Raw genomic sequence first — 23,787 nt, 5'->3', positions numbered from 1 at the left:
TGATCCTGCACTCTGACCCCAGCTCAGCTGGGATATGTGAAAAAAAGAATTTCACTGTATATATGCAAAAATGTGTCTATAATGTGTGACCAAAATAAAAAAAAAGCTTCTAGATAGAATCCCAGTGATGTATCTAGGCTATGTGATTTCAAAGGAAATGGAAAGTAAATGTTTGGATAACTTTTCATATGGATAAAACTAGAAAGAAACTAAATCACTGGTTACATCTTTAAAAGGTAGAATTTGCTTTCTAAATCTGAGGGACAATCTCGTCTAGTTTATTCTGCTACTTCTCTTTACATTGACTGTCACACTTCTAAAGCTATTGATCCATTTTTAATAACTTTATATCTGTAGTTATGAACTCTTATGAAAAAGGAAGCTTCTCTACTCTTAATTCTACCTTTAATTAAACTTGGATTAAACAACACTTTAGGAATTTTATTCCACATTATATTTTCCCTAAATGAAGAGGTCTTAATTTCATGCTTTTGTGCAACTACAACCCTGACAAAATTCCAGCCAAGCTATCTTCTGTCCCGCCCCCATCAGACTCTCCACCTCCTACTATTCTCCAATCACCAGTCTCACTATATATAAACTCACCTCAAACCACACATCATTGTCCAGACTCACCATTCATCATCCGCCTGAACCATTGAAAGTATATGTACTTTGTTTTTTACCTGTTGTTGGTGTGAGTGCATTCCTAACATCTTCCCAAAAACAATGTCATCTACCTGGTCTTTCATTTACAAACATAACTTCTCCCCATAGTTGCATAATTTGGCTGTATAAAGTGAGTCAAATGATTTTGATAATTGGGCTAAGAATAATAATATTTTGGTCAGTTATTTAATGATGGGGTGTCCCGTCTAAATCTGAACAATTTGTCTCATTACACGGTCAGCTGAGATCTGAGACCCTCATCTTTAATACAGTTTCTTCTCAGGAATTACCTCATGCATACGACCAGCTCATTATTTTCTGTTGTCAATGGATACTGTCCACCGCCATTATTTCAGAGACTTTGTTTTAATGGTGGAAACATGGCTTTTGGTCTATTTTTTTTAAATAACCTTTTTAAAGGAATTTATTATGAAAGTTTACATTTTGAGTGAGTAAAATGTAACAGACTAAGCGTCATATAAAACTCTGAGCATAATAGGTCATTTAGACCATTGGATGTGTTAATCTTTAACTGTGTTTTCTTCTCGTGCCATTGTTTCTGCTACAGCTGAATGCTGAAGTGTGTTTCCAGCAGCACAAACACTTTAAATATCCTCATTTATCCTCTCATGGGTCACACAAATTCAGGCTTTTCTATGTTAGTACTTTTCTAAGTTTATTATATAGAAAATAAACTAGAAGAACAGTCTGATATTTGATTTAATCAATCCTGATTTGCTTTTGGTTAAATATTTTATACATGAGTATAAATGTTTAATAGTAAACGTTGCTTTAATGCTTTTCTTATGGACTTTACATACAAACTCTTCCAACACGAAAGCAGTGAAGACACCACATCTTCTCAAAAGATACAATCCTTTCTCCCTCAATGGCATGTAATGTGTCATTTCATACTTCATGTGTTCTTTAATAATAATTATAATAATAAATGTTTAATAAAATCCCGTCATATTCAGGTCATGCCACAGGTGCTGAATGAGAATGATCCGTAGAGAGGCTTGAGGTGTTTCAGGGGAAGTAACTACAGGCAGGTTGTTGTTTGTTGCTAAATGACATTGTGATGTCAGAGCGTGATGACCTCATTACATAATGATGTAAAACTGTGTCATTACGTAGAAGACACAATGACTTTACTTAAATTGACTGGCCATCCCTGCGAAAAATATGATTTGAAATTTGTTTGTTTATCACGTTTTTAGTTGTAAAAGTATATAAACACAACAGATTTTTATGATATCTTTTTATTTTTAAACACAACACACTGAGTTATTGAGCAATTACACAATTTTGAACAACTACATTTGAAGCATTTTCTATAATAATTATTATTTAATTATGTGTCTGAAACCACCCCTATACAGTGCACACTATTTCATTTTGTAGTGGTGTCCGAATTCAGAGTGAACCACTCGTTCCCTAATTGTATTGACTAATTCTTACCCACAATGCACTCTAATTTCGAGTTTATATTTCATGCACACTTGACAAATGTTAATTACCCATAATCCACCGGGGGAAGACGTTGGAGCTGGGAGTTTACTGCTGAATGAATTAAACTGCTTTATGACAAATAATTACTTGATTAACATAAAATAATAAAATATAGAGAGAGGCAGAACATGCAGATACATTTTAAAATGTGCTCGATTTATATTTAAACACAATTTTGCATTAAGCTGAAGAATTCTTTATTTGCTAAATATTTCAGAGATTATATTCTTTTAATTCAGGAGACTGCACACAGAGGAAATTATATTCTGTGGATGATTTAAATATTCACTTATAACATGTATAGTTTATGGTAATTTGGTTTAAAGATTTTAAAGTTTAAAGATACAAAAGTAAATAAAATAAATATAATTATATATATTTCATTAAATGCGTTTACTCGACATGATTTGCTGATTAGATGATCACATGGGTGATTGTTGGTGTCAGATGGGCTGGTTTGAGTATTTCTGGGATTTTCACACACAACAGTTTCTAGAATTTACTCTGAATGATGCCAAAAACACAAAACACATCCAGTGAGGGTCAGTTCTGTGTATGAAACACTTGTCGATGGGAGAGATCAATGGAGAATGGTCAGACTGGTTTGAACTGATAAAATGATTTGACCAAAAATATGATGTTTGTCTCATCGAACACATGCTGCTGATGACATCACTCACAATACAATAGAAAATACACAAACACTTTTAGTTTAGCGCGAGGTTACTTCTGCAATAGAAGTGTAAAAAAGGCAAAGTTATCTTACAGAGAATTCAAACACATCACACTGAATCAGTCAAAGCTGTTTCTGCTCGATTAATCATCAGTGTGAACCGCAAACTCTGACATCAACATTATAATCAATATTATATTAAAGCTCTTCAGTCTGGTTAAGTGTCTCAGCTGAAGTGTTAGTTTCAAACAAAGCTCAGATATATTGTAACAATAAAACCACTTGACTTGAACATTGATTAAATACTGTGGCTGTTTAGGATCCTGAATTCAGACGGTCATGTGTTTCCTCTCCTCACCTGCATCTTTATCTACAAGAAAAGCCAGAAAGATTGAAGTTAAAACAGGAAAAGAAACAGTGATCAGTCTGAAATCTACATGAAGTGTTGATGCAACATTGAAACATTTAAACAGACTTTATTTCATATCAAACACATTTCTAATGAGTGTTTTTATTGGGCTTCAAGATCATTGCCAACCTTTATCTAGAATAAAACACAAACTTAAATGTCCTGAATCAACACAATAATCATCAATCTCATTATTTGTTTCCATAGCAACATTGTCAAATGTATTGAGTTCAGGTAAATAACGAGAAGAGTTCATTAATGAGATTTCTCTGAACACAAATCTAATGAGATATAAATGCTCAAATGAAATATAATCAGTCTTAATATTTTTATTAAACCTGAAGTGTGTCATTTCTGCACCACTACCATCACCAAACAGAATTGCAAAAATAAAAACATTGTTTTCCAACAAATACACCCTTCCTCCAACTCACACAACTGACCCATTGATAAGCTCCGCCCCCCTTGGTTACTGTTGCTATCTCTGACAAGCTCTGCAGAACTCCCCAAATGATTTCAGTAGTTTGCAGTTAATGTAATCCTGTATTAAGGATAGTGTAAACATGTGTGGCTCACTGTCTGGGGTGAAGGGCTCGAGGCTCAAGACTTGACCCAAGCTTGAATACCCCCCAAAATAAGCTAATAAGAAAGACAGCGAGTCTTTGGCTGCGGAGCTTTAGAGTCAGAAGGAGACGTGATTTATACAGAGTGTCTTATCTCCCAAAATACGAACCGGAAACGAAGATTCACGGATGGAAGATCCCGCTGCTGATCAAACGGGAGAGCCCTAGAATAGATTGTGTTGGAGGGGTCTGCAATGCCCCATCATGGATTATAGTCACTCAAGACCGACCTGGATCCCTCTTCAGACACAATGGAGGTACCCTCCTTGCATTTCAAATTGGGAGCCCACGATAAGAATAAACAGGAGTTCGTTTTCGTACTTTCGAGCAGGAGAACCTCCTGCTGTAATGTAAACAGGAGGGCCCCTGAGCATAGTGACTAGCGCTATAACTAGCACTTTGAGACAGGGGGGCCCCCGGAGTGACCAGAGAGACCACCGCTGCGTCCAAATGTCGGAGCCGGCCTGGTTGACAGGGATAAGCAAGTGATCCCTCCCAAACCTGATCGTGAATGCCTCGTGGTTAGCTGATGAGGGCTTTTTGAGCACTTCCGATATGGAGATGGTTACTACGGATGTAGTTGAGGTATGTATTCTATGACCTGGTAGGTGCATTTGTTGCCCGAGCAGCCCTTTATGGGCTGCTATGGTTGCGGCATCAATGTGGAATAATGACTAGAGTATAGTTGTTCAAGGATGCCGTATTTGATCTTGGAGATGCCGATGCAGTTTCAGCACCTGGACAGCACGTGTGCTGTTTGTGGTGTAGTAGGAGATGCTGCATGGCCTGAAGATCCCACAGTTGCGGTGCTTAGACCGTGCATTGCACTGTTTACGGTGTAGTGGGAGGTTAGTTGCATGGCCCGAAAGATGATGCAGCACATGGACAGCACATTTGTGCTCCTGAGGGATGTGTTGAGCCAATAGAAACTATGGTAAAAAACGCAAACGTAGCATCTCCGGATGACTGAATGGAATAGTTACTAGATTTAATGTCAGGAAACATGCGTTCATGTGCACACAAACAACGCCATTTAAAGCTAGTTAGTCATGAAATTAGTAGGCACCTGAAACTGAGTGCCCAGATGAATACCGTAGTGTGAGGTTTACTAACTTAAGCATATGGTTTGGAGCTTTGAAGATTGTTTTCCAATGTAATGCGAGTCATTTCATGACTCCGATATTGGCATGGGGTGACTCGTCTCGTTTGACGAAGATGTATGAAATCGTAGGAGTTTGTGCCTGAGAGTTGGATTTAATAGTCATGCAGTAATTATGTTGTATGTTCAGGCTTGTAAATAAAAGTTTGTTATCAAGGATTCGGGCAAGAGTAGAGAAGACTGTCTGTAAAATAAAACGACAGATTGATTTTACCTGCGTGAAGCGTTTGTCATGATGGGAGGAGGGAAAGTGATGTTATAGTGTAGAGATGAGTGGAAGTTTGTAGCAGCACTTGCTTTGTGTTATCGGGGCTGCGCGGCGAGTTTGTGGATTGATTATTAATGAGTTGGGATGCAACGGGTGTTCTGATATCCATGTTAGAAGTTGACAAACAGAGTCGCTGAATGGATCACGCCCTAAACGAGCTGCGTGAGAACATATGAGCAGATGCCGGGAGTTGTTTCACATGTATGAGGCACAGAAGTAGCCGGTTTATGGAAGCAGCTTCACGCTAACTGGTCACTCTGGGTGGAAAGATTAGATGAGGACATCTGAACAGTCATAGAGAGCTGTTTCATGTGTGCACGTCGTCGAAGCAGCTTCACGCTAACTGGTCACTCTGGGTGGAAAGATTAGATGAGGACATCTGAACAGTCATAGAAACCTGTTTCATGTGTGTACGTCGTCGAAGCAGCTTCACACAATGATCTGCTCTGACGAATACAGATTAGGAGGAAAGATAAAGTGGTATCAGTCGATGCTGTTAAACTAATGAGCTGCTGTGGCAGGTTCTGTTGAATAACGAGATGATTTAGATGGAAGAGCTGTTCTGATGAAGGCAAATGCTTTGCAGTGGAGATGCAATCTGATTATCAGAGTCACTTGTATGGGTCTGTTTGTGGGCAATGGGCGGGGCCGAATGTCAGAAACTCACATAGAGGTAAGCAGCTGTTTATAAACTCTTACTCTGGCTGTGTGATTGGTCGGATTAAATGAACTTGCTCCTCCTGAACCTTGTTAATAAAACTACATTAAATGGGAAATTGCTGTGAGCGACGTGGTATTTGGCAAAATATTCTGATAAATGGAATGGAGAATCATTTTATGAAGAGTGACATTGTAATGCACATTTATGTCACATTTTTTTTAAATAAAAGAAATTGTTAATTACTCAGTAATTTGATTAAAAACTGTGAAGACTGTGAAACAGAATCAAGGCAAACGATTATTACAGTCACTTGAAAAGACAAAAACTAAGACAAGGGTCAGTTGGAAATGAACTGGGTCACTTATCAAATGTTAAGGATGGGCGATACCATTTATTTTCTTTTTGATTCAATACCAATAATTTCAAGACCAATAACCTCAATACCGATACTTCTATTAAACTGCATGTATGTGTTCTGTATGTGCAAGTATGTGTACTGTATGTGTACTGTATGTGTTCTGTATGTGCAAGTATGTGTACTGTATGTGTACTGTATGTGTTCTGTATGTGCAAGTATGTGTACTGTATGTGTACTGTATGTGTTCTGTATGTGCAAGTATGTGTACTGTATGTGTTCTGTATGTGCAAGTATGTGTACTGTATGTGTACTGTATGTGTTCTGTATGTGTACTGTATGTGTTCTGTATGTGCAAGTATGTGTACTGTATGTGTTCTGTATGTGCAAGTATGTGTACTGTATGTGTACTGTATGTGTACTGTGTGTGCAAGTATGTGTACTGTATGTGTTCTGTATGTGCAAGTATGTGTACTGTATGTGTACTGTATGTGTTCTGTATGTGCAAGTATGTGTACTGTATGTGTACTGTATGTGTACTGTATGTGTTCTGTATGTGCAAGTATGTGTACTGTATGTGTACTGTATGTGTTCTGTATGTGCAAGTATGTGTACTGTATGTGTACTGTATGTGTACTGTATGTGTTCTGTATGTGCAAGTATGTGTACTGTATGTGTTCTGTATGTGCAAGTATGTGTACTGTATGTGTACTGTATGTGTACTGTATGTGCAAGTATGTGTACTGTATGTGTACTGTATGTGTACTGTATGTGTTCTGTATGTGCAAGTATGTGTACTGTATGTGTTCTGTATGTGCAAGTATGTGTACTGTATGTGTACTGTATGTGTACTGTGTGTGCAAGTATGTGTACTGTGTGTGCATGTATGTGTACTGTGTGTACTGTGTGTGCAAGTATGTGTACTGTGTGTGTACTGTATGTGTACTGTGTGTGTACTGTATGTGTACTGTATGTGTTCTGTATGTGCAAGTATGTGTACTGTATGTGTACTGTGTGTGCATGTATGTGTACTGTGTGTACTGTGTGTGCAAGTATGTGTACTGTATGTGTACTGTGTGTGCAAGTATGTGTACTGTGTGTGCATGTATGTGTACTGTGTGTGTACTGTATGTGTACTGTATGTGTACTAAATGTGCAAGTATGTGTACTGTATGTGTACTGTGTGTGCAAGTATGTGTACTGTATGTGCAAGCATGTGTACTGTATGTGTTCTGTATGTGCAAGTATGTGTACTGTATGTGTACTGTATGTGTACTGTGTGTGCAAGTATGTGTACTGTGTGTGCATGTATGTGTACTGTGTGGGCATGTATGTGTACTGTGTGTGCATGTATGTGTACTGTGTGTACTGTGTGTGCAAGTATGTGTACTGTGTGGGCATGTATGTGTACTGTGTGGGCATATATGTGTACTGTGTGTGCAAGTATGTGTACTGTGTGTGTATGTATGTGTACTGTGTGTGCAAGTATGTGTACTGTGTGTGCAAGTATGTGTACTATGTGTGTATGTATGTGTACTGTGTGTGTATGTATGTGTACTGTGTGTTCAAGTATGTGTACTGTGTGGGCATGTATGTGTACTGTGTGTGCATGTATGTGTACTGTGTGTGCATGTATGTGTACTGTGTGGGCATGTATGTGTACTGTGTGTGCATGTATGTGTACTGTGTGTGTATGTATGTGTACTGTGTGTGTATGTATGTGTACTGTGTGTGTATGTATGTGTACTGTGTGGGCATGTATGTGTACTGTATGTGTACTGTGTGTGCAAGTATGTGTACTGTGTGTGCAAGTATGTGTACTGTGTGTGCAAGTATGTGTACTGTGTGGGCATGTATGTGTACTGTGTGTGCAAGTATGTGTACTGTGTGGGCATGTATGTGTACTGTGTGTGCAAGTATGTGTACTGTGTGTGCAAGTATGTGTACTGTGTGGGCATGTATGTGTACTGTGTGTGCAAGTATGTGTACTGTGTGGGCATGTATGTGTACTGTGTGTGCAAGTATGTGTACTTTGTGTGCAAGTATGTGTACTGTGTGTGCAAGTATGTGTACTGTGTGTGCAAGTATGTGTACTGTGTGGGCATGTATGTGTACTGTGTGTGCAAGTATGTGTACTGTGTGTGCAAGTATGTGTACTGTGTGGGCATGTATGTGTACTGTGTGGGCACTGTAAGGCGGGGTGCCAATGTGTTTGTATTCAAAGGCAAATAGCAAATGCTTCCTGAGGCACCACACCCCACTGAGCAAAGACTGAAAAATCACACCTCATTGTCGCCCTTCCACATCTGTCCCATTCTCTCCCCTCTCCTCCTCCTCATCCATTCCCTTTAAGCCCAGAATCACCCCAAACTCACCTAAGATCTGTATGTACCATATCTGATGTATACAAATAATGTAACTTTTGTAACATGTTTGGTATCATTTAAAATGTCTCGATAGGTCCGGTATAGTGTTTTGTCCCCAGCTTTATAAAACTTAATGACAACAAAGTTATAAGGTCTATGCCAAATACTGAATAATTCTGGAGGCCTATCCCCTCCTTGAAGGTTTAACACCAGGAAGCCAAGAACCCTTTCACCCCCAAATTCTCATTGAACAAAGGATAATACCATTTGGTACACAATGTGTATTCTGTCTGGATATTTAAGGAAGGCTGGCCCAGAGCTCAAGGTTCTCTGTAGTCAGATGATCCCACACCTCAATGTGTGTAACTGTAATAATAGGAATCTGCATTCAGATTTCCCATGCTTTGCAATTACATGTACTTTTCTCAACTGCCAGGTATGTTCTTTGACTTGCTTCTTTAACCTGTTAACCTGCACCCCCACTCAGGGGCTCACAGCTGAAAATGACATACCTGAATTAAAATAAATATAGCTCCTGAGAACAGTGTACCACAGGCACAATTAAGGTCTCTTTGGAAAGAAGACACTTGGCACTCTACTAACAATAAATCAGAGTTGATAATGCTCAAACAAATAAAAAGTTATAAAAGTTGAAGTGCCTCATAAATAATGTGAACTTCAAAAAATGTTTTATTATTTCATGTACAAATATATAAAAATAGACCTGGAGGAATCCAATTAGGTAAATAATTGAAAGCCACAAGTCTCATCAGTTTATATTTCAAATTTGAGGAAGATATAATGAAAAATGGGGTTCCTGCAAGCTTTTTCCAAGACTATGTCAGTTCCCTTTCTCCCTCCCCTGCTTGAGGCACATCCCCAGAAATGACATCCCCAAACTAAAATAATTGTAGTTACTGAACAATTTGCTCTACATGCACAATTTAGACATATTTAAAAAGAAGACACTTTGGAGTTTATTACCCAAATGTAAAAGTTGAAAAAACTTACACAGACAAAAATTTATAGAATTTAAAGTGTCTTGAAGATAATTTGTACTGCAAGTAACATTTCATTATTTTATGAAAAAATAAATGAAAACAAACCTGGAGGAATCCAGTTAGGTAATCGATTGAAAGCCACAAGTCTCATCAGTTTATATTTCACATTTGAGGAAGATATTATGAAAAATGAGATTTCTGCAATATTTTTTCCAAGACTATGTCCAGGTACCAAGAAGCCTCCTTGGATACCTCAAAAAGCAACCTAATGACCAAATGTTATGAAGGGTACTGCAAGCTATTTTAGTCATCATATACACTGTTCCATGCTTTTTCAATTATAAAATAATCCACACAACCATAAGACTTTATATAAGTGATTTATTTGCACAACAGAACAATAAAAATATAAGTAAAATATTATGAAATATTTAAAAAAATAAATGTATAAAAAATAACTGAATTTCTTTGCAACAGAAAAGGCAAAGAAAAAAAATTCAAAAATGCTGTTGTCTCTGGCAAAATGCTAAGTCCTGTTTAGTCAGTGCTGGTCATGCCAAACGTCCTCGTCAGTTGAACAGTTCCACTTTTCTTTAGGGGTGCTTGGGGACACAGCGGGTATGGACTTGGTTTTTCTGCTGCTCTTTTGCCTCTCCCTTTTACTGGTCGATTCAGGTCTAAAACAGCAAGTGCAGATCTTGAAGAATTTGAGAGCTTGCATCTCTTTTCTACTGGTTGGCTGGTGCTTGGATGCCACTCTTCATCTGAAGATTCAACTTGATGGCTGTTGCATGGGAAAGAATGGAAAGATAATTAGCACCGCATGTCAAGTAAATAATTCTGTATAGTTTTTATGTGGCTGGCCATTCAATCAACAATCAAACTGATGGGCAGTCGTTTAGACAGCATGGTGATGGCCAGTGATACAGACAGCATTCATATGGATGGTCAGACATAGAACCAACAATCACACTGATGGCCAGCCATCAGACAGGCCATTTGTTTTATAAGGTAAATGCATTGTGGTCTGAAAAGATGATGCTACTTTATTTCTATTTATTTCTATTTGTATATATTGGACAATTGTAAAGTTGTTTAGTTATTTCTGTAATTTTTCCTAGCACAAACACACTATATATATATATATATCAAATGGGAAAACAAACACACACACACACTCTCTCTCTCTCTCTATCTCTCTCTCTACACACACACACACACACACACACACACACACACACACACACACACACACACACACACACACACACACACACACACACACACACACACACACGTATAATGTGTGCATGTTACATAGCAACTCACCGATGTAAAATTGGACCATCTTTTCCGTCCTCAAGCATATCACCCTCGGCGCTGTCTTCACTCTCCTCAATTTCAGTCATCGCTGCTTCGAAAGTGATCGCAAATAAAACATCTTCAGCAGAAAAAACTTCTTTTGATGATCCATTTGATGAGATAATCCGTCCAGTAAGTAAGACGCGAAAACAGATGTTGACTGGGGAACCGTCTTTTTACTATGGCTCGCTTTGTTGTCAAATGGCGGGGTGTGGTCACAGCCTAATTCGCAGGTTAGAGTGGCTGATTCAAATAAATAAAAAACATCTTGTTCGCGAGGAATGTAAACTTCCCGGTATCGTTGGAATCGTGCACTGCTTGGCTACATTTTCTATCAGTCATATCATTTCAATTCTTTCATTGGCTTTCGTTGTAAAGACAAAACAATAGGATCAGCATATCATGACGTCAAAAAAACTGACCGCAGTGTTTGGATATTTTGACCTATATATTGCCTATCTTTGTATTTGTGTGTGTGTGTGCGGTCTTAATTTGTTCATTACACTCTAAGCAACACACCCATATAACGTTCGGCTACCGGGAGTCTGTTTTTATGCATAATTTTATTGCATAACCGACAAGTATGATACTACAACCTGAAGAAACTCGATGTAAACAAAGGAACAACCATCGATGTTACAACGTTATTGTTTCTTTGGACTAAAAATGCTCTATGGGATGTTATTCAGTGGACCCTCACCTTTCCATTCAATCTGGAACTTTTAGCAGTGGATGCGTGTGTGGCTCGTTATTACGACACTACAGGTATGTACTCCGCTTTTTATTACGTGTGTTTTGATCTGTATTGCTTATATAAATGCAAGAAATACATTCGTTATAAGCTTTTCATCGAAAAACAGAGCTCTATCATCGATGCTTGAGGCTTACACCTTTAAAATGATATATAGTTTGCCAAGATTAATGATGTTCTTTCACGTTAAATCTATTCATAAACATGAAACTAGTGGGGGGAAAAAACTCTTCAGTGCGCTGGCGCACTGGCAAAGGTTAACAGGTTAACTTATGTTTTAAATCCTACCTGGCAAATAAATTGTTACTTTTTGATTCATTCAGTATTCCTCTGAAATCATTTATATCAATACTGGGTCTTTAAAATAGGAGAAACCGCTCTGGAGGAACCGAGCAGGAGAATCCCATTTTAAGAATCATTTCTATCATAACTGAAGCTTTAATGTAGGAGGAAGCCACTTAAAGACTATCAGTTTGAATCTCATTAGAAACTGATCAAAAGGTAAATGAATAGAAGAGGATTCAGAGTAATCAATAACTTAAATGATTAAAATAAAAGAATAATCAGAAAGAATTTAGAGCTTTAATCTAAATCAGAGGTCAACTTAAAATTGGAGTCAGATTAATATAAAATTGGAGTCAGATAAAATTAATAACGGGATGAATTTGTAAAGTGCAAATTATTAACAATAATTGCTTTACTTCAGTGCTCAGAAAAGACAGAACAACGCAGAGACCTTCAAGGGGCAAATCTATGTATTTTTAGCAGTTTTGCCTGCCATTTTACAAGTGGTGACCTGCCTCCGTGATCTCCAACGAGCGAGTGACGTCTTTTCAGCGCAACAACCTGTTTGGTACAGAGGATGAGTTTTGAGCTTCTTCTACTTCTCTGTCTTCATCAGCTCTGGTAAGTCTATTCTTTTTGCCTATTAGAAGTTTTGAGGGAAAGCACAGACACATCCCATATAGACACATTTATAGAACGGGTCGGAATACCCACTGTTAGACCGGAGACCGAAAAAATCCGGTGGGGCTAAAGATATTAGTCAAAAACATGGATCAGGAACATGATAGAGGCAGAGCAGATGAGGAGGTAATGGAAGCTCTGGCCATAAAATTCAAAGAACTCCTTTTTCGTTTACGCGAGAAAGGACTAAATTTAAAATGGAGTAATGATGAAATCTTATCATGGTACTCTACGGAGGGTTGGAGACTAGAATCTAAATCTAAATACCGAAAAACCCCCGTCGCTATTGTTTACTTGCTTCGCCGTAACGACATCGACACCATGGCGAAAAAGGAGCAAATTATAGTAAACATTAACGATATAGAGAAATCGCGTTCGGAAGAATTAAAAAAGTTGAGGGCTCAAGTCGACACATTTGTGTATAAAAAGCAAAGCTGGGCAAGACGGGTAGATGCGTTGGAAGCACAGATCAATGATCTCCAACAAAAACTTCGATCAGGTCGAAATTAGGCATCCGCCTTAGAAGACTGTTGTGATAACGCAGGCTTCCCAATATCAGCTATAAAAGAAGCAGCCATAAATTCACCTTTTAATGCGGAAAGAATACAGGATAGTGACGACGATGATGCGGTAACATTAGCTTACGCAAAACACACAAGAGAGGCTCGTAACCGAGCCCATGGGGATAGTCCCTCTCTGTGGACAAAAGAACGCAGCCCGGTTATGACGCGGAAAAAAGCTAGCGATGTTCAGAAAAAATCTGTTCAAGTCGCAGTCCTTAAGACAATAACAAATGCGGAAGATGACATCACAACTATCAGTCGTCCTTTAACGTGTGAGGAATGCAGCTCACACAAAGAAATAGTTGGCATGATGCCAAGAAGAGGTCCATTCCAGCCTTACTGGGACACCTTAATGTTACAGGCCAATGTTTACAATCTAGAGATCAGAGACGTATGGCAAATTGCTCTCTTAACTATTCCGAACGAACTCAGACCAAAAATGAATGAGGAAATGAAAACAGGAAGCATTATAAATAGACGCGATCGTGAAACCAACACAGAAGTGTACAAAAGACTAAAGCAAACACTGCTAGATCTGAGAGGACCCAGCCATGCAGAATGGAGCAAAATTGTTAACATTAAACAATCAAATAAAGAACCATTCGGAAGTTATGCAGAGCGTTTGTGGGAATCGTACAAAGAATACTCCGGCCTAGAAACCGCAGATAGGGATCATGAAGTTTTACTTCAGTTCCTAAAAAATAATGCAGGGCCCGCTGTTCAACAAGCTCTTTTGAGTGGTGCTGACCCAGCTGAAAACACGTACAGGGCAGTGGTAGACTGGGCATCTAAAATCGAAAATAGACACAATCAGTCTAAATCGCGTCATGTTGCAGCAACCCAGTGGGTGACAGAGGGCAAGGGTGCTGAAAAAACGAAAACATTTAATTACGCCCAACATCGATGCGATTATTGCAGAAGAAAAGGTCATAACATACGGGACTGTTATCAGTTAAAAGCTGAGTGCGAAAGAAAGGGAGCACCCTCCAAAACCGACACTGAAATTCTCAAACGTTTAGATACCTGGAGAATGCCTAAGAACACAAGTGCTCCCCGACAAATGGAGGAACAACAACAGGGACAAAAACAACAAAACACCGAATTCCAAGCTGAACTCGAATCATTACTGTCGAAATATAACATACAATAGGGATGCGAGGCCTCCAATGAAATAGGGAGTATTATCAACAGCGGCAACCGTATCAAATTAAGGGCTAACATTGGAGGCCGGTTAGCCAACATACTTATCGATACCGGCACTGCATGCTCCTACACAAACATTCCTTTACCTCTAACAAATGAAAACATACAAATTAGAGGCATAGGCGACACACTAATGATCGCGACCAAAAAACAACCAGTTCAACTCGACTTAGGCATGATAATGGTAGAAGAGCCTTTTTGGTATTTACCAGACAGCAGTGAGGGAACCGTGTTGGGAATGGACATCATGAAAAAACATGGCTTTTTTGTTCAATGCCTTGAAAAACAAATCGAACTGCGAACAAATAAAGCCATGAAAACATTTTTTTCACGAGACAAGGAAAGCATTATGTCCATTTCCAGAACGGACCCCATGCAACTGCTAATGGATAAATATAGCAATGTTTGGGCCAATCACGAACACGCCCGTGGCCTCATTGATTTTGAAGTATGCATTGAGGGGGAGCCACCTCCCCCACAAGAGCAATACCACATTAAGCCAGAGGCGGAGGCTGCTGTTCGTGAGATGGTCCAACAGCTTGAAAAAAGAGGTGTAGTTCGACAGTGCAGTTCATCTGCCAACTCTCCGGGTCTTCCAGTACCAAAATCAAACGGAAAATGGCAACTTTGTATAGACTATCAGCGTCTGAATCAAGTCCTGCCTAAAGCAACTGCAATAGTGGCAAATCCTTCTACCCTATTATCACAAATTTCAACAAAAGCCTCTTGGTTTACAATCTTAGACATCAAGAATGGCTTCTGGTCTATCAAGGTTAAGCGTGACGACCAGTGGAAATTAGCCTTTACTGTAAATCAAACTTGGTATACTTGGGAAAGGATGCCAAAAGGCCCTCACAACAGCTCTGCAATCTTCCACACAACTGTGGAAGATACACTCGGCCCCCTACTGGGTGCAGACAGAGTAGCTGACTATGTGGGTGACAACACCATTGCCACACACATAAACAGAAACCCCAACGAACGTGAGCAAAACAACAACATTGCTGATAAATTAGCCAAAATCACAGCCACGAAAGGAGATGAGTGGCAACCAGACATACTACCTGCCCCTGCTGTGAGTGCGGCCCAAATCACCGCGATCGACCTGAAACAATATCAGAAAGATTTGTGGTCAGCTTGGGGAGATTGCACCGCACTTACAGCAGGATCAGTTAGTCACTGTCGCAGAAGACATAATACTCAGAGATGGGAAATATGTGGTTCCAAAAGTTCTTAAAAAACCCATAATCAAACTGTACCATGAATATGCCCATATATCTGCTGTTAAAACACAGCAATTGATACAAACACCATTTTGGTGGTCAGGAATGACTTCTGATGTCGACAGGTGGTGTAGTACATGCATAGTTTGTGAAACAGTGAATCAGTGTAAACCCGGAAGCCCTAATCTACGCAGGTCAGACCCATCCAAGGGACCCTGGGAATCCTTACAGTTGGATTTCATCGTTATTGCCTAGTGATCATTGATATATTCTCAAGTGTTTGGAAGCAATTATCACCCGCAATAACACTGCAAACACTGTGGCACGGGTGATGGCCAACCAAATCATTCTCACCCGCAACAACACTGCAAACACTGTGGCACGGGTGATGGCCAACCAAATCATTCCACTTTGCGTTGCGCCCATCTAAATCGAGTCTGATCAAGGAACCCATTTCACTGGGCAAGTAATGAAAAATGTGTGTGCAAAATTCTAACCCTTTCAAACCTGACAGACCACAGAGATCATAGATCATAGATGATCAAACATGTGAATAGCATCCTTAAAAAAATGCTAAGCAGAAAACACATCACCAAAAAAGATGAACTGCAGCTTAAGGTGCTACACACTTCAAAACTACACTAAAATATCACCAAAGATGCTCAGTCTAATTTGATCTCTGAAATTAAATTTGCATTAGACATTACAATGGTATATGTTTTTGTAAAGCAAAATGCTTATTTCCCCGATGACACAGACCATGCAGTATGAGACTAAAAGCTGTCCGTAACAGATTGGCTTTGACCATCAGAGGAAAATAAAGAAAGTACCACATGTCTAAATGCAAATTAATTAAAGGTTCAACATTAACTGTTTTCTTTGTCTATTTCAGGTTACAATCTCGTGAGGGACAGATGCAAAAAGGTTTCTGATCCCCCTGCTTCAAGACAGGACAACAATTTGGCATGATGGAGATGGGTGTGGAAATACTCAAAGAGGCCTTTCACACCTCACAGCACTACACAAACAAAAATAGCTATATGGCCTCCCGGTTTAGCCCCGGAACCACAATTTTGCAACACCAAATTGTTCTAGAACAGATTCCACCCATCTCCTAAACATAGAACACACACTTTTATCACTACACATCATGGAACAAAATAATGGCCTAGATTCTGAAAGTACTAATCCACTGAAGATCTGGCCTGCCTCTCACATACACATAGCTCTCACATATAGGACATTACAAACCTGTTTCCATAAAACAGGCACTATTTACAACTTCCCAACAACTTATTTGAAATACTGTAATATGCATGGGACATTTGCATGGCTACAGTCACACATCGATGATTTAATTACAAATTGCAAACAAACTTGCCACCCAAATTTCTACATTTCTGCCTGCATCAAATTAAATAAAAAATTGTGCAGACACTTCAATCAATCCACAACCCACTTTGAATATAGACATGTATCATCGATTTTGACTTAGCCAGCAAATCAATCACATTGGATAATTTTGAATTAGCACTGTGATTATTATATATATCTATACCTGTGATTCTACACTCATAGAATAATTATTATTACTATATGCAAAATGACGCATACCGCTGGAGAAGATACTAGTTATACTGACTCTGTGGTATGTTTCCTGTAATTTATTCAGACCAAATATCCATGGCAATAATGAATATTGGTGATGAATGTACTGGTTGCCTTGGGTTTTTTGTCACCTTTCCTTTAATCCATCCAGACCAAGTATTTCCAAATTCCACTACTGTACACTCCATTGGTGGAATAGTGAATGATCAGATCATCAAATGGGATCACATTATTGGGTATATGACCTTGAAGGGTACTGAGAAACAATATACCAGTCGCACTTGCTGTCATGAAACTCACCATTATGTTGTTTGTACATGTAACACCTTATAACCTTTTCTCCTAATCGACACTAAACTCATAAATGTACAGTCTTTATATGGTCATTTAAGATGCTGTTCAGGTGCTTATGCATTACCAGTGAGAACTCCTTCACCTAATTGAGGTTGGCCCAGAAGACCACCACTGGAGGTGGCAGAGTTCTTCTAAGAGTCAGATCATCATCAAAGGGAAGGTACCACCAGAAGCTCCATGATGGAATGACATGTCCACTGAACAAGCCAAAAAAGCCTTGATGGATTCGATGAACTGAACACATGTGCTAACCTCAAACAGACACACAGGGACAAACCCAATTATCCACCTGCTACATGTATCTGGTGGGACTAGGTGTTCTGCAGATGCATACAAAGCGACAAAATGGACTTGGCACCTTGAACGCCTAATAGTGACCACGCAGAAACTATTGAGTTTCCCACTTGGCCAGAGAGCGGACTGTAAGGCGGGGTGCCAAAGTGTTTGTATTCAAAGGCAAATAGCAAATGCTTCCTGAGGCACCACACCCCACTGAGCAAAGACTGAAAAATCACACCTCATTGTCGCCCTTCCACATCTGTCCCATTCTCTCCCCTCTCCCCTCTCCTCCTCCTCATCCATTCCCTTTAAGCCCAGAATCACCCCAAACTCACCTAAGATCTGTATGTACCATATCTGATGTATACAAATAATGTAACTTGTGTAACATGTTTGGTATCATTTAAAATGTCTCGGTGCGTCTGGTATAGTGTTTTGTCCCCAGCTTTATAAAACTTAATGACAACAAAGTTATAAGGTCTATGCCAAATACTGAATAATTCTGGAGGCCTATCCCCTCCTTGAAGGTTTAACACCAGGAAGCCAAGAACCCTTTCACCCCCAAATTCTCATTGAACAAAGGATAATACCATTTGGTACACAATGTGTATTCTGTGTGGATATTTAAGGAAGGCTGGCCCAGAGCTCAAGGTTCTCTGTAGTCAGATGATCCCACACCTCAATGTGTGTAACTGTAATAATAGGAATCTGCATTCAGATTTCCCATGCTTTGCAATTACATGTACTTTTCTCAACTGCCAGGTATGTTCTTTGACTTGCTTCTTTAACTTATGTTTTAAATCCTACCTGGCAAATAAATTGTTACTTTTTGATTTATTCTGTATTCCTCTGAAATCATTTATATCAATACTGGGTCTTTAAAATAGGAGAAACCGCTCTGGAGGAACCGAGCAGGAGAATCCCATTTTAAGAATCATTTCTATCACAACTGAAGCTTTAATGTAGGAGGAAGCCACTTAAAGACTATCAGTTTGAATCTCATTAGAAACTGATCAAAAGGTAAATGAATAGAAGAGGATTCAGAGTAATCAATAACTTAAATGATTAAAATAAAAGAATAATCAGAAAGAATTTAGAGCTTTAATCTAAATCAGAGGTCAACTTAAAATTGGAGTCAGATTAATATAAAATTGGAGTCAGATAAAATTAATAACGGGATGAATTTGTAAAGTGCAAATTATTAACAATAATTGCTTTACTTCAGTGCTCAGAAAAGACAGAACAACGCAGAGACCTTCAAGGGGCAAATCTATGTATTTTTAGCAGTTTTGCCTGCCATTTTACAGCATGTATGTGTACTGTGTGTGCAAGTATGTGTACTGTGTGTGTATGTATGTGTACTGTGTGTGTATGTATGTGTACTGTGTGTTCAAGTATGTGTACTGTGTGGGCATGTATGTGTACTGTGTGTGCATGTATGTGTACTGTGTGTGCATGTATGTGTACTGTGTGGGCATGTATGTGTACTGTGTGGGCATGTATGTGTACTGTGTGTGCATGTATGTGTACTGTGTGTGCATGTATGTGTACTGTGTGGGCATGTATGTGTACTGTGTGTGCATGTATGTGTACTGTGTGGGCATGTATGTGTACTGTGTGTGCATGTATGTGTACTGTGTGTGCATGTATGTGTACTGTGTGTGCATGTATGTGTACTGTGTGGGCATGTATGTGTACTGTGTGTGCATGTATGTGTACTGTGTGTGCATGTATGTGTACTGTGTGTGCATGTATGTGTACTGTGTGGGCATGTATGTGTACTGTGTGTGCAAGTATGTGTACTGTGTGTGCATGTATGTGTACTGTGTGTTCAAGTATGTGTACTGTGTGTGCATGTATGTGTACTGTGTGCGCATGTATGTGTACTGTGTGTGCAAGTATGTGTACTGGATGTGTACTGTGTGTGCAAGTATGTGTACTGTATGTTCAAGTACGTGTACTGTGTGCGCATGTATGTGTACTGTTTGTGCATGTATGTGTACTGTATGTTCAAGTATGTGTACTGTGTGCGCATGTATGTGTACTGTGTGTGCATGTATGTGTACTGTGTGTGCATGTATGTGTACTGTGTGTGCATGTATGTGTACTGTGTGTGCATGTATGTGTACTGTGTGTGCATGTATGTGTACTGTGTGCGCATGTATGTGTACTGTGTGCGCATGTATGTGTACTGTGTGTGCATGTATGTGTACTGTGTGTGCATGTATGTGTACTGTATGTTCAAGTATGTGTACTGTGTGTGCAAGTATGTGTACTGTGTGTGCATGTATGTGTACTGTATGTTCAAGTATGTGTACTGTGTGCGCATGTATGTGTACGTATGTGTACTGTGTGGGCATGTATGTGTACTGTATGTTCAAGTATGTGTACTGTGTGGGCATGTATGTGTACTGTATGTTCAAGTATGTGTACTGTGTGCGCATGTATGTGTACTGTATGTTCAAGTATGTGTACTGTGTGCGCATGTATGTGTACTGTGTGGGCATGTATGTGTACTGTATGTTCAAGTATGTGTACTGTGTGCGCATGTATGTGTACTGTGTGGGCATGTATGTGTACTGTGTGGGCATGTATGTGTACTGTGTGTGTATATGTATGTGTACTGTGTGTGTATGTATGTGTACTGTGTGGGCATGTATGTGTACTGTGTGTGTATATGTATGTGTACTGTGTGTGTATATGTATGTGTACTGTGTGTGTATGTATGTGTACTGTGTGGGCATGTATGTGTACTGTGTGGGCATGTATGTGTACTGTGTGTGTATATGTATGTGTACTGTGTGTGTATGTATGTGTACTGTGTGTGTATATGTATGTGTACTGTGTGTGTATGTATGTGTACTGTGTGTGTATGTATGTGTACTGTGTGTGTATGTATGTGTACTGTGTGTGTATGTATGTGTACTGTGTGTGTATGTATGTGTACTGTGTGGGCATGTATGTGTAATGTATGTGCAAGTAATTTTACGTGGGCTGGCATAAAGAGTGACATTGTATACATATTTAAATGATTTGTCTTTGTAAAAGAAAGTTATATTATTCAGAAATTTGATTAAAAATGATCAAAAAGACTGAATCAGAGGCAAGGCAAACGATTATTACGGTCACTTGAAAAGACAAAACCTTAGAGAAGGGTCATGTAGCAATGAGGGAGGTCACAAGAGCAGGATCTAAACACAGCTTTGTTTAATAAGAATAAAAACAGAAACAGGGCAAAGACAGGAAACCAGGAAGCGAAAACAAACAGGACTGAAACCAGCGCATGAACAGCTGGAAGTGATCAGAGCAGGGGATTATGGGAAGTGTAGTTTGGGGGGAACAGAAGACAACAGTGAATCATAACAGATCAATTGGAAATAAACTGGGTCACTTATCAAATGTTAAGGATGGGAGATACCATTTATTCTCTTTTTGATTTGATACCAATAATTTCAAGACCAATATCCTCTATACCGATACTTCTGTTAAACTGATTTTTGGGGAATTCTTTGGGATAAAATGGGCAATTTAAAATAGTATGGTTAGTCATAATTAAAGTCATTATTTTTTTACATTTATGAGCCTAAACAGAAAATTATTAGCTTCTGTTTAGTTTACTCTCATAAAAATGTACCATGATTTCACTACAGTAACTATAATTTAACCATGGGATTTAGTTAAAGCATAGTTACCGCACAATTAACCATGTTTACTAACACAATATTACTGTAGTTAATCATCTATTTTATTATTATTAACAACAACTACAGATCATCATCAACGTCCTAATAACTTTTAACTTAAATAAACTTGTAATAAAGTTCACACAAACTCATTACAGGAAATGTCAGCTTTATATATGTGGTTATTTTAGTGTGAATTACTCCAGAAGTTTCTCTGATTTCTGTCATTACCGCTATAAGACACTGATCACTCTTGTCTGAACGAGTCTTGTGACGGTGCGAGCGCTCATCTGATGATCAATCATTTTCATACAACATCAGTATCAGAAGTATCGAGACTTTAAGATTGATCCACTCATCCATGATCAAATGTTAAATATTAAGATGATCCTATAAAGAATTGTAACGTTTTAAACACATCATCTTTAATAGTGTTTCGTTATCATCTTTTTTAATGATGTAATGATGAATGAATGAACAATGACATCATACAAACACTTCCTGTAAATCTGGTTAATTCACAGGTATAAAGAACAGCTCTAAAGTATCTTACAGATTTGACCACTGTAATTGACGATTCTTCCTCGGAGCTGAAAACAAACAGATGATGTATAATAGATCCTGAACTTCATCATCACAGGCAGACAGATAAAAATCCATATACAATCACTTCATACACAATCACTCCATACACAATCACCCCACGCACAATCACTCCACGCACAATCACCTCATACACAATCACTCAATACACAATCACTCCATACACAATCACTCCACGCACAATCACTCCACGCACAATCACCTCATACACAATCACTCAATACACAATCACTCCACGCACAATCACTCCACGCACAATCACTCCACGCACAATCACCTCATACACAATCACTCAATACACAATCACTCCATACACAATACTCTATTAAACACTATTCTTATAAACATTATGAGCAAAACTTATGATATTAACACAATAGCCTTAATTCCACAAAATAAATCAGGGATCCAGACTGAGACTCATTTTGAGACACAAAAGCGATTGAACTTCTCAAGAGGTCGTGCTGGTGCGACTATAAAGTTGTTCGACTCTCTGATTGTGTGCTGTTGATTTTTGTTGTGTATGAGAAATATCAAATGGCAAATGTTCCAAACGCAGAAGGAAACGGTTTTAGACGGATCAGTCAGTGCAGAGACGTTCATTTACATGTGCACCGGTCTCGAGCGCTCAGTGTGCAAGGATGCATACTGTGTGTACGAGTATGTGTACTGTGTGTGTACTGTGCGCGAGTGTGTGTGTACTGTGTGTGCGAGTGTGTGCGCGAGTGTGTGCGCAAGTGTGAGTGCGAGTGTGTGTACTGTGTGTGCGAGTATGTGTACTGTGTGTGCGAGTATGTGTACTGTGTGTGCGAGTATGTGTACTGTGTGTGCGAGTGTGTGTACTGTGTGTGCGAGTGTGTGTACTGTGTGTGCGAGTGTGTGTGTGCGAGTGTGTGTGCGCGAGTGTGTGTACTGTGTGTTCGAGTGTGTGTGCGAGTATGTGTACTGTGTGCGCGAGTGTGTGCGAGTGTGTGTACGAGTGTGTGTGTGCGGTGTGTGTGAGTGTGTGTACTGTGTGTGCGAGTGTGTGTACTGTGTGTGTGAGTGTGTGTACTGTATGTGCGAGGATGTGTACTGTGTGTGCGAGGATGTGTACTGTGTGTGTGCGCGAGTGTGTGTACTGTATGTGTACTGTATGTGTACTGTGTGTGCGAGGATGTGTACTGTGTGTGTGCGCGAGTGTGTGTACTGTATGTGTACTGTGTGTGCGAGGATGTGTACTGTGTGTGTGCGCGAGTGTGTGTACTGTATGTGTACTGTATGTGTACTGTGTGTGCGAGGATGTGTACTGTGTGTGTGCGCGAGTGTGTGTACTGTATGTGTACTGTGTGTGCGAGGATGTGTACTGTGTGTGTGCGCGAGTGTGTGTACTGTATGTGTACTGTGTGTGCGAGGATGTGTACTGTGTGTGTCTGCGGTGTGTGTACTGTATGTGTACTGTGTGTGCGAGGATGTGTACTGTGTGTGTGCGCGAGTGTGTGTACTGTATGTGTACT

General features: G+C 39.3%; 3 protein-coding genes across 3 annotated transcripts in view; 1 reads left to right on the top strand and 2 right to left on the bottom strand.

Annotated features, from left to right (window-relative positions):
• LOC127639803 (hepatocyte cell adhesion molecule-like) overlaps window positions 1–23,787 on the bottom strand; it is a 328,338-nt gene that overhangs the window by 169,318 nt on the left and 135,233 nt on the right. The gene's annotated exons all lie outside the window — the stretch shown is intronic.
• The window catches only part of LOC127639806 (SLAM family member 9-like), a 156,041-nt gene that overhangs the window by 72,338 nt on the left and 59,916 nt on the right, over window positions 1–23,787 (top strand). The window lies entirely within an intron of this gene.
• LOC127639809 (uncharacterized) overlaps window positions 1,897–23,787 on the bottom strand; it is a 33,549-nt gene continuing 11,658 nt past the window's right edge. Inside the window, exon 5 of the mRNA XM_052122059.1 lies at window positions 1,897–3,224. The gene's annotated coding sequence lies outside the window, so the exon portion shown is untranslated. The remainder of the gene's footprint in view (window positions 3,225–23,787) is intronic.

This window comes from Xyrauchen texanus, chromosome 48 (genome assembly GCF_025860055.1).
Source record: "Xyrauchen texanus isolate HMW12.3.18 chromosome 48, RBS_HiC_50CHRs, whole genome shotgun sequence".
Taxonomy (NCBI): Eukaryota; Metazoa; Chordata; class Actinopteri; order Cypriniformes; family Catostomidae; genus Xyrauchen; species Xyrauchen texanus.
The sequence above is the reverse complement of the archived record's forward strand: the minus strand, read 5'-3'. Positions and strand labels throughout refer to the sequence as shown.